Source organism: Pan troglodytes, chromosome 5, assembly GCF_028858775.2.
Source record: "Pan troglodytes isolate AG18354 chromosome 5, NHGRI_mPanTro3-v2.0_pri, whole genome shotgun sequence".
NCBI lineage: Eukaryota > Metazoa > Chordata > Mammalia > Primates > Hominidae > Pan > Pan troglodytes.
Window position 1 is genome coordinate 142,982,147 of NC_072403.2, and position 14,860 is coordinate 142,997,006.

Below are 14,860 nucleotides of genomic sequence, written 5' to 3' on the forward strand. Positions count from 1 at the left end.
AGGCTGGAGTACAGTGGTGCAATTTCAGCTCACTGCAACCTCCTCCTCCAAGGTTCAAGCGATTCTTATGCCTCAGCCTCCAGAGTAGCTGGGACTACAGGTGCCCACCACCACACCCAGCTAATTTTTGTATTTTTAGTATAGACGGGATTTCATCATGTTGGCCAGGCTGGTCTTGAACTCCTGACCTCAAGTGATCTGCCTGCCTTGGCCTCCCAAAGTGCTGGGATAACAGGGGTGAGCCACCACACCTGGCTGCCATATTATGATTGCAATTTAAAATTACTCTGGTAGAACAATGGCATAGTGTTTACCTGGGTAAAGAAGGTAGATAATTAAGATTATGAGAGACAGAAAAATGTTTATCTTAATAAAAATGTCAGATATTATTTATACACATTTTATGTCTATTAAACATATTAAATATTACAGTCTTAGAAGTCAGACAAAATCGGCTTTAAATTTCAGCTCCACCGCTTACCAGTTGCCAGAACTTACATGAGATTCATCAACTTGGAAGTACGACGTTCTCCTCTGTATAGAACAGAGACAACACAAGATGATTAAGTGAGGTCATACCTGAAAGTGCCTACCACTGAGTATGTACTCAATAAATGTTTCCTTCCTTCTTTCCCATCTCTTCCATTTTGCTTCTCCCTTTCAACGTTGATATCAATATGTTACACTGGCTTTTCACTTCACGATCTAAGCGGATGTCCATAAAAGTTTACAAGCACTCATATACTTCATATTTTCCCATTGTTACTAACAGTTTAAAACACTAGACATCCTCAAGAGGATTATGTGCTTATTTCAGGGACAGAAGTATAGGGGAAAAGCTATGAGAGTCTATTTTATTTGGCAGTAGGTCATGATGAAGGAAAAACCTCTTATCTACTGAGCCCTAGTCTGAGTCATACAATACATAAGATTTATAATATTTGCTCATTTTTATCTTCATACTACTCAGGTCTGCCATATTATTCAGAAGCCCATGTTTCTTTTCCTAAAAAAATGCTCTCATTTGCTTTTATAGATGTGCCTGAGGTACAAACAGTTTTGTGCAGTGTTAGTGAGAAAGTGCATACTGAGTTTTAATCCACTGACTTACAAATAAATGCAGAAGGCCAGGATGGATCTGGGTGGGGGGCTATTTAAAAACAAAAGCTGAAAGGGGAGGACCTAAGGCATATAAATAGATCAAGAGTGGTGTTGCCTGAGAAACGTTTCACTGATTCCCTGAACTGTGGAAAAGAGATGAAAACAATAGCTGAGAGTCAGAGCAAGGCCTGAGGCTAGGACGTACAAAAATAAAGAGCAAACTGAATCAGTTTAGGCTGAGCTGTAACTGGAGGGTGCATTGAAAGGGGGTTGAAAATATATCAAAGAACAGAGTGTGGGGTGAATGAAGCTAGGTGACTCATAATTTAAACCCTCAGATACAGTGGAACCATATTGACACCAATGGTGAAAGGCAAAAGTAAGCAAAATGGACAAGAAATAAAAAAAAGAAAGAACTATTTATATTTATATGTCCCCAGATTGGGGACAGCTTTTTAAAGCTCATCAATCAGGCTGGACAAATTGGGCTAGAAGAAAGACACCCTTCCACCTACAGTCAGTTCATTCTCGTTAAGGAGCTGTTTCTACTCTTATAACCCATGCCTATCAATGTTCACACTTTAGTATACATGAGTTTTAGGAGTGATGATAGGAAACAGAGCAGATTCTATAATTCAGTATATGTAGCTTTCTTTTTTGCTCAGGTATACCTTAACAATGACTCCTGATACTTTTGTTGTTGTTGTTGTTGTTGTTGAGATGGGGTCTTGCTATGTTGTGCAGGCTGGCCTCAAACTCCTGGTCTCAAGCAATCCTCCTGCCTCAGCCTCCTGAGTAGCTGGGATTATAGGCACATGACACCATGCCCAGTGGACTCCTGCTAATTTTAAAAAATATCTCTAAGGTAGGTAACAAAGTTAAACTAAAACATTATTCTTACATTTATCTAAAAAGTGTGTTATTTCACCACCATCAGTGTGACCAGGCACACAGTCACCAGCAGGGGACCCCTGCACTCCCACAGCTGCATTGCTTCTGCAACTGTGGTGAATGCCCACAGAGGGGCAAGCATCCCAGTACCTGCTAGCATCCTGCTGCAGCTGCTGCTACCACTGCTGCTGGCACATGCAAACAGGGATGGATCCCACTGTCACCACACTGAAACACTTTGGCTGACACCACCCATTGAAGTGTAGTGACCAGTGGTTCAGAGGCACTTCAGCCCTCAAGTACAATGGATTCCTAACCTTGAGTCAGAGAACAATGTTGGGACCCAGCACAACACCCCCAGAATTAGAGCATGCAGTCCAGGAGTTGGAAGCTGAGCACTGGCCCCCTAAAATCTTCCAGAAACAAAGCCAGGAGGTTGAATACACCTTATGCCACAACTAAACCCTCAAGGACATCAAATATAATTTTTAAAAAGTCCAAAGGTCAGCAACTTGAAAGATTAAAGTAACATAAGCCCACAAAGATGAGAAAAACCAGCACAAGAACCCTTACAACTCAAAAAGCCAGAGTGACTTCTTTCCTCCAAATGACCAAATCACCTCTCCGGCAAGGATTCTGAACTGAGCTGAGATGGCTGAAATGACAGAAATAGAATTCAGAATATGGATAGGAATGAAGATCCCTGAACTACAGGAGTATGTTGAAACCCAATCCAAGGAAGCTAAGAATCATAATAAAACAATGCAGAAACTGACAGACAAAATAGCCAGTATAGAAAAGAATGTAACCAACCCGATAGAGCTGAAAAACACACTACAAGAATTAATGCAATCACAAGTATTAATAGCAGAATAGACCAAGCAGAGGAAAGAATCTCAGAGGTTGAAGACTGCCTTTCTGAAATAAAACAGTCAGACAAGAACACAGAAAAAAGAATGAGAAGGAATGAACAAAACCTCTGAGAAATAGGGGATTAGGTAAAGAGACCAAATCTATGACTCACTGATGTCCCTGAAAGAGATGGGGAAAAATGGAACCAACTTGGAAAACATATTTCAGGATATAATCCATGAGAACTTCTCCAACTTAGCTAGAAAGGCAAACATTCAAATTCAGGAAATGCAGAAAACCCCAGTAAAATACTTCACAAGAAGATCATGCCCAAGACACGTAATCATCAGATTCTCCAAGGTCAAAATGAAAGAAAAAATGTTAAAAGCAGAGAGAGGTTCCAAGATGGCCGAATAGGAACAACTCTAGTCTACAGCTCCCAGCATCAGCGACGCAGAAGATGGGTGATTTCTGCATTTCCGACTGAGGTACCAGGTTCATCTCACTGGGGTTTGCCGGACTGTGGGTGCTGGACAGTGGATGCAGCCCACGGAGTGTGAGCCAAAGCAGGGTGAGGCATCGCCTCACCTGGAAAGAGCAAGGAGTCGGGGAATTCCATTTCCTAGCCAAGGGAAGCCATAACAGACAGCACCTGGAAAATCGGATCACTCCTACCCTAATACTGCACTTTTCCAACACTCTTAGCAAATGACACACCAGGAGATTATATCCCGCACATGGCTTGGAGGATCCCACGCCCACAGAGCCTCGCTCACTGCTAGCACAGCAGTCTGAGATCGAACTGCAAGGCAGCAGCGAGGCTGGGGGAGGGGTGCCTGCCATTGCCGAGGCTTGAGTAGGTAAACAAAGCGGCCGGGAAGCTCAAACTGGGTGGAGCCCACCATAGCTAAAGGAGGACTGCCTGCTCTGTAGACGCCACTTCTGAGGGCAGGGCATAGCTGAACAAAAGGCAGCAGAAACTTATGCAGACTTAAACGTCCCTGTCTGACAGCTTTGAATAGAGTAGTGGTTCTCCCAGCATGGAGTTTGAGATCTAAGAACAGACAGACTGCCTCCTCAAGTGGGTCCCTGACCCCCAAGTAGCCTAACTAGGAGGCACTTCCTGGTAGGGGCCGACTGACACCTCATACAGCCGAGTGCCCCTCTGAGACGAAGCTTCCAGATGAACGATCAGGCAGCAACATTTGTCGTTTTGCAATATTTGCTGTTCTGCAGCCTCCACTGCTGATACCCAGGCAAACAGGGTCTGGAGTGGACCTTCAGCGAACTCCAACAGACCTGCAGCTGAGGGTCCTGACTGCTAGGAGGAAAACTAACAAACAGAAAGGACATCCACACCAAAACCCCATCTGTACGTCACCATCATCAAAGACCAAAGGTAGATAAAACCACAAAAATGGGGAGAAACCAGAGAAGAAGAGCTGAAAATTCTAAAAATCAAGCGCCTCTTCTCCTCCAAAGGAATGCAGCTCCTCACCAGCAACGGAACAAAGCTGAACAGAGAATGACTTTGACAAGTTGAGAGAAGAAGGCTTCAGATGACCGGTAATAACAAACTCCTCTGAGCTAAAGAAGGATGTTCAACCCCATCACAAAGAAGCTAAAAACCTTGAAAAAAGATTAGATGAATGCCTAAGTAGAATAAACAGTGTAGAGAAGACCTTAAATGACCTGATGGAGCTGAAAACCATGGCACGAGAACTACGTGACGCATGCACAAGCTTCAGTAGCCCATTCAATCAACTGGAAGAAAGGGTATCAGTGATTGAAGATCAAATGAATGAAATGAAGAAAGAAGAGAAGTCTAGAGAAAAAAGAGTAAAAAGAAGTGAACAAAGCCTCCAAGAAATATGGGACTATGTGAAAAGACCAAATCTACATTTGATTGGTGTACCTGAAAGTGATGAGGAGAATGGAACCAAGTTGGAAAACTCTCTGCAGGATATTATCCAGGAGAACTTCCCCAACTAGCAAGGCAGGCCAACATTCAAATTCAGGAAATACAGAGAATGCCACAAAGATACTCCTTGAGAAGAGTAACTCCAAGACACATAATTGTCAGATTCACCAAAGTTGAAATGAAGGAAAAAATGTTAAGGGCAGCCAGAGAGAAAGGTCAGGTTACCCACAGACTAACAGTTGGAAGCCCATCAGACTAACAGTGGATCTCTTGGCAGAGACTCTACAAGCCAGAAGAGAGTCAAGGCCAATATTCAACATTCTTCAAGAAAAGAATTTTCAACCCAGAATTTCATATCCAGCCAATCTAAGCTTCATAAGTGAAAGAGAAATAAAATCCTTTACAGATAAGCAAATGCTGAGAGATTTGTCACCACCAGGCCTGCCTTACAAGAGCTCCTGAAGGAAGTACTAAACATGGAAAGGAACAACCAGTACCAGCCACTGCAAAAGCATGCCAAATTGTAAAGACCACTGATGCTAGGAAGAAACTGCATCAACTAACGAGCAAAATAACCAGCTAACATCATAATGACAGGATGAAATTCACACATAACAATATTAACCTTAAAGGTAAATGGGCTAAACGTTCCAATTAAAAGACACAGACTCGCAAATTGGATAAAGAGTCAAGACCCATCAGTGTGCTGTATTCAGGAGACCCATCTCACATGCAGAGACACACATAGGCTCAAAATAAAAGGATGGAGGAAGATCTACCAAGCAAATGGAAAACAAAAAAAGCAGGGGTTGCAATCCTAGTCTTTGATAAAAACAGACTTTAAACCAACAAAGATCAGAAGAGACAAAGAAGGCCATTACATAATGGTAAAGGGATCAATTCAACAAGAAAAGCTAACAGTCCTAAATATATATGCACACAATACAGGAGCACCCAGATTCATAAAGCAAGTCCTTAGAGAACTACAAAGAGACTTAGACTCCCACACAATAATAATGGGAGACTTTAACACCCCACTGTCAACATTAGACAGAGGAACGAGACAGAATGTTAACAAGGATATCCAGGAATTGAACTCAGCTCTGTACCAAGCAGACCTAATAGACATCTACAGAACTCTCTACCCCAAATCAACAGAATATTCATTCTTCTCAGCACCACATCACACTTATCCCAAAAATGACTACATAGTTGGAAGTAAAGCACTCCTCAGAAAATGTAAAAGAACAGAAATTATAACAAACTGTCTCTCAGACCACAGTGCAATCAAACTAGAACTCAGGATTAAGAAACTTACTCAAAACCACTCAACTACAGGGAAACTGAACAACCTGCTCCTGAATGACTACTGAGTACATAACGAAATGAAGGCAGAAATAAAGATGTTCTTTGAAACCAGTGAGAACAAAGACATAACATACCAGAATCTCTGGGACACATTTAAAGCATTCTGTAGCAGGAAATTTATAGCACTAAATGCCCACAAGAGAAAGCAGCAAAGATCCAAAATTGACACCCTAACATCACAATTAAAAGAACTAGAAGAGCAAGGGCAAACACATTCAAAAGCTAGCAGAAGGCAAGAAATAACTAAGATCAGAGCAGAACTGAAGGAGATAGAGACACAAAAAACCCTTCAAAAATTAATGAATCCAGGAGCTGGTTTTTTAAAAAGATCAACAAAATTGATAGACCACTAGCAAGACTAATAAAGAAGAAAAGAGAGAAGAATCAAACAGACACAATAAAAAATGATAAAGGGGATATCACCACTGATGCTACAGAAATACAAACTACCATCAGAGAATACTATAAACACCTCTACACAAATTAACTAGAAAATCTAGAAGAAATGGATAAATTCCTGGACACATATATCCTCCCAAGACTAAACCAGGAAGAAGTTGAATCCCTAAAGAAACCAATAACAGGCTCTGAAATTGAGGCAATAATGAATAGCCTACCAACCATAAAAGTCCAGGACCAGATAGATTCACAGCCAAATTCTACCAGAGGTACAAAGAGGAGCTGGTACCATTCCTTCTGAAACTATCCCAATCAATTGAAAAAGAGGGAATACTCCCTAACTAATTTTATGAGGCCAGCATCATCCTGATACCAAAGCCTGGCAGAGACACAACAAAAAAGAGAGTTTTAGACCAATATCCCTGATAAACATCGATGCAAAAATCCTCAATAAAATACTGACAAACTGAATCCAGCAGCACATCAAAAACTTATCCACCATGATCAAATTGGCTTCATCCCTGAGATGCAAGTCTAGTTCAACATACACAAATCAATATACGTAATCCATCATATAAACAGAACCAAAGAAGAAAACCACCTGATTATCTCAATAGATGCAGAAAAGACCTTTGACAAAATTCAACAGCCCTTCATGCTAAAAACTCTCAATAAATTAGGTATTGATGGGACGTATCTCAAAATAATAAGAGCCATCTATGACAAACCCACAGCCAATATCATACTGAATGGGCAAATACCGGAAGCATTCCCTTTGAAAACTGGCAAAAGACAGGATGCCCTCTCTCACCACTCCTATTCAACATAGCGTTGGAAGTTCTGGCCAGGGCAATCAGGCAGGAGAAAGAAATAAAAGTATTCAATTGCGAAAAGAGGAATTCAAATTGTCCCTGTTTGCGGATGACATGATTGTATATTTAGAAAACCCCATTGTCTCAGCCCCAAAGCTCCTTAAGCTGATAAGCAACTTCAGCAAAGTCTCAGGATACAAAATCCACGTGCAAAAATCACAAGCATTCCTATACACCAATAACAGACAAACAGAGAGCCAAATCATGAGAGAACTCCCATTCACAATTGCTTCAAAGAGAATAAAATACCTAGGAATCCAACTTACAAGGGATATGAAGGACCTCTTCAAGGAGAACTACAAACCACTGCTCAACGAAATAAAAGAGGACACAAACAAATGGAAGAACATTCCATGCTCATGGATAGGAAGAATCAATATCGTGAAAATGGTCATACTGCCCAAGGTAATTTATAGATTCAATGCCATCCCCATCAAACTACCAATGACTTCGTTCACAGAATTGGAAAAAACTACTTTAAAGTTCATATGGAACCAAAAAAGAGCCCACATTGCCAAGACAATCCTAAGCCAAAAGAACAAAGCTGGAGGCATCACGCTAGCTGACTTCAAACTATACTACAAGTCTACAGTAACCAAAACAGCATGGTACTGGTACCAAAACAGAGATATATACCAATGGAACAGAAAAGAGCCCTCAGAAATAATACCACACATCTAGAACCATCTGCTCTTTGACAAACCTGACAAAACCAAGAAATGGGGAAAGGATTCCCTGTTTAATAAATGGTGCTGGGAAAACTGGCTAGCCATATGTAGGAAGCTGAAACTGGATCCCTTCCTTACACCTTATACTAAAATTAATTCAAGTTGGATGAAAGACTTAAATGTTAGACCTAAAACCATAAAAACCCTAGAAGAAAACGTAGGCAATACCATTCAGGACATAGGCATGGGCAAGGACTTCATGTCTAAAACACCAAAAGCAATGGCAACAAAAGCCAAAATTGACAAATGGGATCTAATTAAACTAAAGAGCTTCTGCACAGCAAAAGAAACCACCATCAGAGTGAACAGGCAACCTACAGAATGGGAGAAAATTTTTACAATCTACTAATCTGACAAAGGGCTAATATCCAGAATCTACAAAGAACTTAAACAAGTTTACAAGAAAAAATCAAACAACCACATCAAAAGGTGGGCGAAGGATATGAACAGACACTTCTCCAAAGAAGACAGTTATGCAGCCAACAGACACATGAAAAAATGCTCGTCATCACTGGCCGTCAGAGAATGCAAATCAAAACCACAACGAGATACCATCTCACACCAGTTAGAATGGTGATCATTAAAAAGTCTGGAAACAACAGATGCTGGAGAGGATGTGGAGAAATAGGAACACTATTACACTGCTGGTGGGACTGTAAACTAGTTCAACCATTGTGGAAGACAGTGCAGTGATTCCTCAAGGATCTAGAACTAGAAATACCATTTAACCCAGCCATCCCATTGCTGGGCATATACCCAAAGGATTATAAATCATGCTGCTATAAAGACACATGCACACGTATGTTTATTGAGGCACTATTCACAATAGCAAAGACTTGGAACCAACCCAGATGTCCATCAATGATAGACTGGATTAAGAAAATGTGGCACATATACACCATGGAATACTATTCAGCCATCAGAAAGGATGAGTTCATGTCCTTTGTAGGGACACGTATGAAGCTGGAAACCATCATTCTGAGCAAACTATCGCAAGGACAGAAAACCAAACACCGCATATTCTCACTCATTGGTGGGAATTGAATAATGAGAACACTTGGACACAGGATGGGGAACATCACACACCGAGACCTGTCGTGGGGTTGGGGGAGGTGGTAGGGATAGCATTAGGAGACATACCTAATGTAAATGACGAGTTAATGGGTGCAGCACACCAACATGGCACATGTATATGTATGTAACAAACCTGTACCCTAGAACTTAAAGTATATATATAAAAAAAGATGGAAGGATAGATAGGGGATAGAAGAAACAAGACTGACAAGACATTAATTGTTCAAGTGCATGATGAATATATGGGTGTCATTATACTACTTTGTCTGCTTTGGGGTATGCTTGAAATTTTATAACTTTTTTAATACAAGCATTTAACAGCTATATAACATAAATTTTAAAAAGTAAGAATGTGACCATTAAGTGCCTCTGATTATAGTTTTTAAATTCCAAATAAAAAAGTGAATATAAGAAAAAAAAATCTTAAAGGCAGCTACAAAGGGAAGTCCATTAAAGAAACAGCAGACTTCTCAGCTGAAACCCTACAAGCCAGAAAAGATTGGGGCCAATATTCAACGTTCTTAAAGAAAAGAGGCTGGGCATAGTGGCTCATACCTGCAATCCCAGCACTTTGGGAGGCTGAGGCAGGCAGATCACCTGATGTCAGGAGTTCGAGATCAGCCTGACCAACATGGTGAAACCCTGTCTCTACTACAAATACAAAATTAGCTGGGCATGGTGGTATGCACCTGTAATCCCAGCTACTAGGGAGGCTGCGGCAGGAGAATTGCTTCAACCCGGGAGGCAGAGGTTGCAGTAAGCCAAGATTGCACCACTGCACTCCAGCCCAGGTGACAGAGCAAGATTCTGTCTCAAAAAAAAAAAAAAAAAAGAAAAGAAAAATTCCAACCTAGAATTTCTTAAGTGAGGAAGAAATAAGATCCTTTTCAAAAAAGCAAATGCTCAAGGAATTCATTGCCATTAAACCTGCCTTACAAGAGCTCCTGAAGAAAGTACTAAACATGGAAAGGAAAGACTGTTACCAGCCTCTACAAAAACACACTGAAGTACACAGATCAGTGACACTATAAAGCAACCATGTAAACAAGTCTGCAAAATAACCATCTAACATCATGATGAACAGAACAAATCCACATATATCAATACTAACCTTGAATGTAAATTGGCTAAATGCCCCAATTAAAAGACATGGAGTGGCACACTGGATAAAGAACGGAGACCCGTTGGTATGCTGTCTTCTTTATCCAGTCTCTTGAAGACAGCACACCAGCAGGTCTTGGTGCTTTATCCAACTTGCATATCTCACATGCAGTGACACACATACACTCAAAATAAAGGGATGCATAAACATCTACCAAGCAAATTGAAACACAGAAAAAAGCAGAGGATACAATCCTACTTTCAGACAAAACAGACTTTAAACCAACAAAGATCAAAAACACAAAGAAGGTCATTACATAATGGTGAAGAGTTCAATTCAACAAGAAAATCTTACTATCATATATATATATATATATATATAGAACACAAGAGCACCCAGATTCACAAAGCAAGTTCTTAGAGACCTTCAAAGAGATGGAGACTCCCACAATAATGGGAGACTTTAACACCCCACTGTCAATATTAGACAGATCATGAAGATAGAAAATTAACAAAGATATTCAGGACCTGAACTCAGTGCTGGATCAAATGGACCTGATAGACATCCCATCTATCACAAAACAACAGAATATACATTCTTCTCACTGCCACTTGGCACATACTCTAAAATCGATCACATAATCAGAAGTAAACCCGCCTCAGCAAATGCAAAAATACTGAAATATAACAAACAATCTCTTGGACCACAGCACAAACAAATTAGAAATCAAGACCAAGAAATTCCCTCAGAACCATACAATTACTTGGAAATTGAATAACCTGCTTCTGAACGACTTTTGGGTAAATAATAAAATTACGGCAGACATCAAGATGTTCTTTGAAACTAAAGAGGACAAAGAAACAACACACCAGAATCTCGGGGACACAGCTAAGGCAGTATCAAGAGGGAAATTTATGGCACTAAATGACCAATAAAAAAGTTAGAAAGGGCTGGGCATGGTGCCTCACACCTGTTATCCCAGCATTTTGGGAGGCCAAGGTGAGTGAATCACCTAAGGTCAGGAGTTTGAGACCAGCATGGCCAATAAGGCAAAACCCACCTCTACTAAAAATACAAAAATTAGCTGGGCATGGTGGGGTACACCTGCAGTCCCATCCACTCAGGAGGATGAGGCATGAGGATTGCTTGAACTGGGGAGGTAGAGGTTACAGTGAGCCAAGATTGCACCACTGCACTCCAGCCTGGGTGACAGAGTGAGACCCTGTCTCAAAAAAAAAAAAAAAAAAAAAGAAAAGAAAAAGAAAAAAAAAGGTTAGAAAGATCTCAATTTACCAACCTATTATTACATCACAACTAAAAGAAATAGAGAACCAAGAGCAAACCAATCCCAAGCTAGCAAAAGAGAAGAATCAAAATTAGAGCTGAATTGAAGGAGATTGAGACACACAAAACTATTCAAAAGATCAATGAATCCAGGAACTGGTTTTTTGAAAAAATTAATAATATAGACCACTAGATAAACTAAGAAAGAAGAAAAGAGAAAAGATTCACAGAAACACAACCAGAAATGTCAAGGGGGATATTACCACTGATCCCACAGACATACAAATAACCATCAGAGAATACTATAAACACCTCTAAGCACATAAACCAGAAAATCTAGCAGAAATGGATAGATTTCTGGACATATAAATCCTTCCAAGACTGAACAAGGAAGAAATTGAATCTGCAAACACACCAATAATGAGCTCTGAAATTGAGTCAGTAATAAATAAGCTACCAACCAAAAAATTCTCAGAACCGGACAGATTCACAGCTGAATTTTACCAGATGTACAAAGAAGAGCTGATGCTATTCCTGCTTAAACTAGTCCAAAAAATTGAGAAGGAGGGATTTTTTCCAGACTCATTCTGTGAGGCCAGTATTATCCTGATACCAACCTGAGGGAGACAACAAAAAAAAAAAGAAACGTCAGGCCAATATCCTTGATGAATATTGATGCAAAAATTCTCAACAAAATACTGGCAAACCTAATCCAGCAGCACATCAAAAAGTTTTTCCACCAAGACAAAGTAGTCTTTATCTATGAGACGCAAGGTTGGGTCAACATAAACAAATTGATAAATAGGATTCATCACATAAACAGAACTAAAGACAAAACCCACATAATTGTCTCAATAGATGCAGAAAATGCTTTTGATAAAATTTAACACCACTTCATGTTAAAAACTCTCAATAAACTAGGTATCAAAAGGATGTACCTCAAATTAATAAGTGCCCACAGCCAACATCATACTGAATGGGCAAAAGCTAGAAGCATTTTCCTTGAAAACCAGCACAGGACAATCAAGCAAAAGAAAGAAAGAAATAGTATCCAAATAGGAAGAGAGGAAGTCAAACTATTCCTGTTTTCAGACATGATCCTATAGTCAGAAAACCCCATAGTCTTGGTCCAAAAGCTCCTTAAGCTGACAAACAACTTCAGCAAAATTTCAGGATACTAAATCAGTGTGCAAAAATTACTAGCCCTCCTATACACAGTCAAGCTGAGAGCCAAATTGGAATGAAATCCCATTCAAAATTGCCACACACTCAAAATAAAATACCTAGGAATACAGCTAACCAGGGAGGTGAAAGATCTCTACAACAAGAACTACAAAACACTGCTCAAAGAAATCAGAGATGGCACAAACAAATGGAAAAACATTCCATGCTCATGGATAGGATGGATCAATGTGGTTAAAATGGCCATTCTGCCCAAAGCAATTCATAGATTCAGTGCTATTCCTATTAAACTATCAATGACATTTTTTCACAGAAGTAGAAAAAACTATTTTAAAATTCATATGGAACCAAAAAAAAGAGCCCAAATAGCCAAGGCAATCCTAAGTAAAAAGAACAAAGCTGGAGACATCACACTACCCAGCTTCAAACTATACTACAGGTCTACAGTAATCAAAACAGCATGGTACTGGTACAAAAACATAGACCAATGGAACAGGATAGAGAACCCAGAACTAAGGCTGCACACCTATAACTAGCTGATCTTTGACAAACCTGACAAAAACACACAATGAGGAAAGGATTCCCTATTCAATAAATGGTACTGTGATAACTGGCCAGACATATGCAGAAGAGTGAAACTGGATCCCTTCCTTACACCATATACAAAAATTAACACAAGATGGATTAAAGACTGAAATGTAAAACCCCAAATTAAAAACCCTGGAAGACAATCTGGGCCATACCATTGTGGACATAGGAACAGGCAAAGATTTGATGATGAAGATGCCAAAAGCAATTGCAACAAAAGCAAAAATTAACAAATGGGAGCTAATTAAACTAAAGAACTTATGCACAGCAAAATAAACTATCAACAGAGTGAACAGACAGCCTACAGAATGGGAGAAAAAATTTGCAAACTACACATCTGGCATAGGTCTAATGTCTAGCATCCATAAAGAACTTAAATTTACAAGAAAAAAACCAACCCCATTAAAAAGTGGGCAAAGGGCATGAACACTTTTCAAAAGAAGACATACATGAGGCCAACAGTCATATGAAAAAAAGCTTAGCATCACTGATCATTAGAGGAATGCAAATCAAAACCACAATGAGATACCGTCTTACACTAGTCAGAATGGCTACTATAAAACACCAAAAAATAACAGACACTTGTGAGGTTGTGGAGATAAAGGAATGCTTATACACTGTTGGTAGGAGTGTAAATTAGTTCAACCACTGTGGAAGACAGTGTGGTGATTTCTCAAAGTCCTAAAAACAGGAATATCATTCAACCAGCAATCCCATTACTGAGTATATACCCAAAGAAATATAAATCATTCTATTATAAACAAACATGCATGCATATGTTCATTGCAGCACTATTCACAATAGCAAAGACATAGAATCAACCTAAATGCCCATCAATAGTAGACTGGATAAAGAAAATTTGGTACATATACACCACGGAATACTATGCAGCCATAAAAAGAATGATATGTTCTTTGCAGAAATATGCATGGAGCTAGAGGCCATTATCCTTAGCAAACTAACACAGGAAGAGAAAACCAAATACTGCATGTTCTCACTTATAAGTGGGAGTTAAATGGTGAGAATACATGGGCACATAGATGGAAACAACACACACTGAGGCCTATTGGAGGGTGGAGTGTGGGAGAAGGGAGAGTATCAGGAAAAATAACTAATAGGTACCCATAGATTATGGGTTATGACATAATCTATACAACAAATCCCATGACACAACTTTCCTATATAACAAATTTGCACATGTAACTCTTAACTTAAAATAAAAGTTTTCTTTAAAAAGTGTGTTATTAAGTAGTACTGTTTAAAAGTATGGATTCTGATCAAATAGATCTGGGTTTAAACCTTGCTTCCTCCTCCTGCACCCTGCATGACTGTAGGTGAATTACCTAACCTCTCTGAACTTCTGTTTTCTCATCTGTAATCATAAGCATTATTGATAGTATAGATTTCAATTGGAGATTGACACTGCAACACTTCAGTAAGACCCAGTCATCTCAACACTATTTTTTTGCTCATCCCTTGTTGTATCCATAGACATTGG

At 39.7% G+C, this 14,860-nt stretch overlaps 1 long non-coding RNA gene across 2 annotated transcripts in view; it reads right to left on the reverse strand.

Annotated features, from left to right (window-relative positions):
• Window positions 1-393: 393 nt before the first annotated feature.
• The window catches only part of LOC129144322 (uncharacterized), a 46,547-nt gene continuing 32,080 nt past the window's right edge, over window positions 394-14,860 (reverse strand). The window contains exons 4-5 of one of the 2 annotated variants that reach the window (XR_008548660.2): window positions 1,773-1,939; window positions 394-534 (exon numbers count right to left, since the gene is read on the reverse strand). This is a non-coding gene — a long non-coding RNA (uncharacterized LOC129144322). The remainder of the gene's footprint in view (window positions 535-1,772; window positions 1,940-14,860) is intronic. The other variant, XR_008548661.2, reaches the window with a different exon arrangement.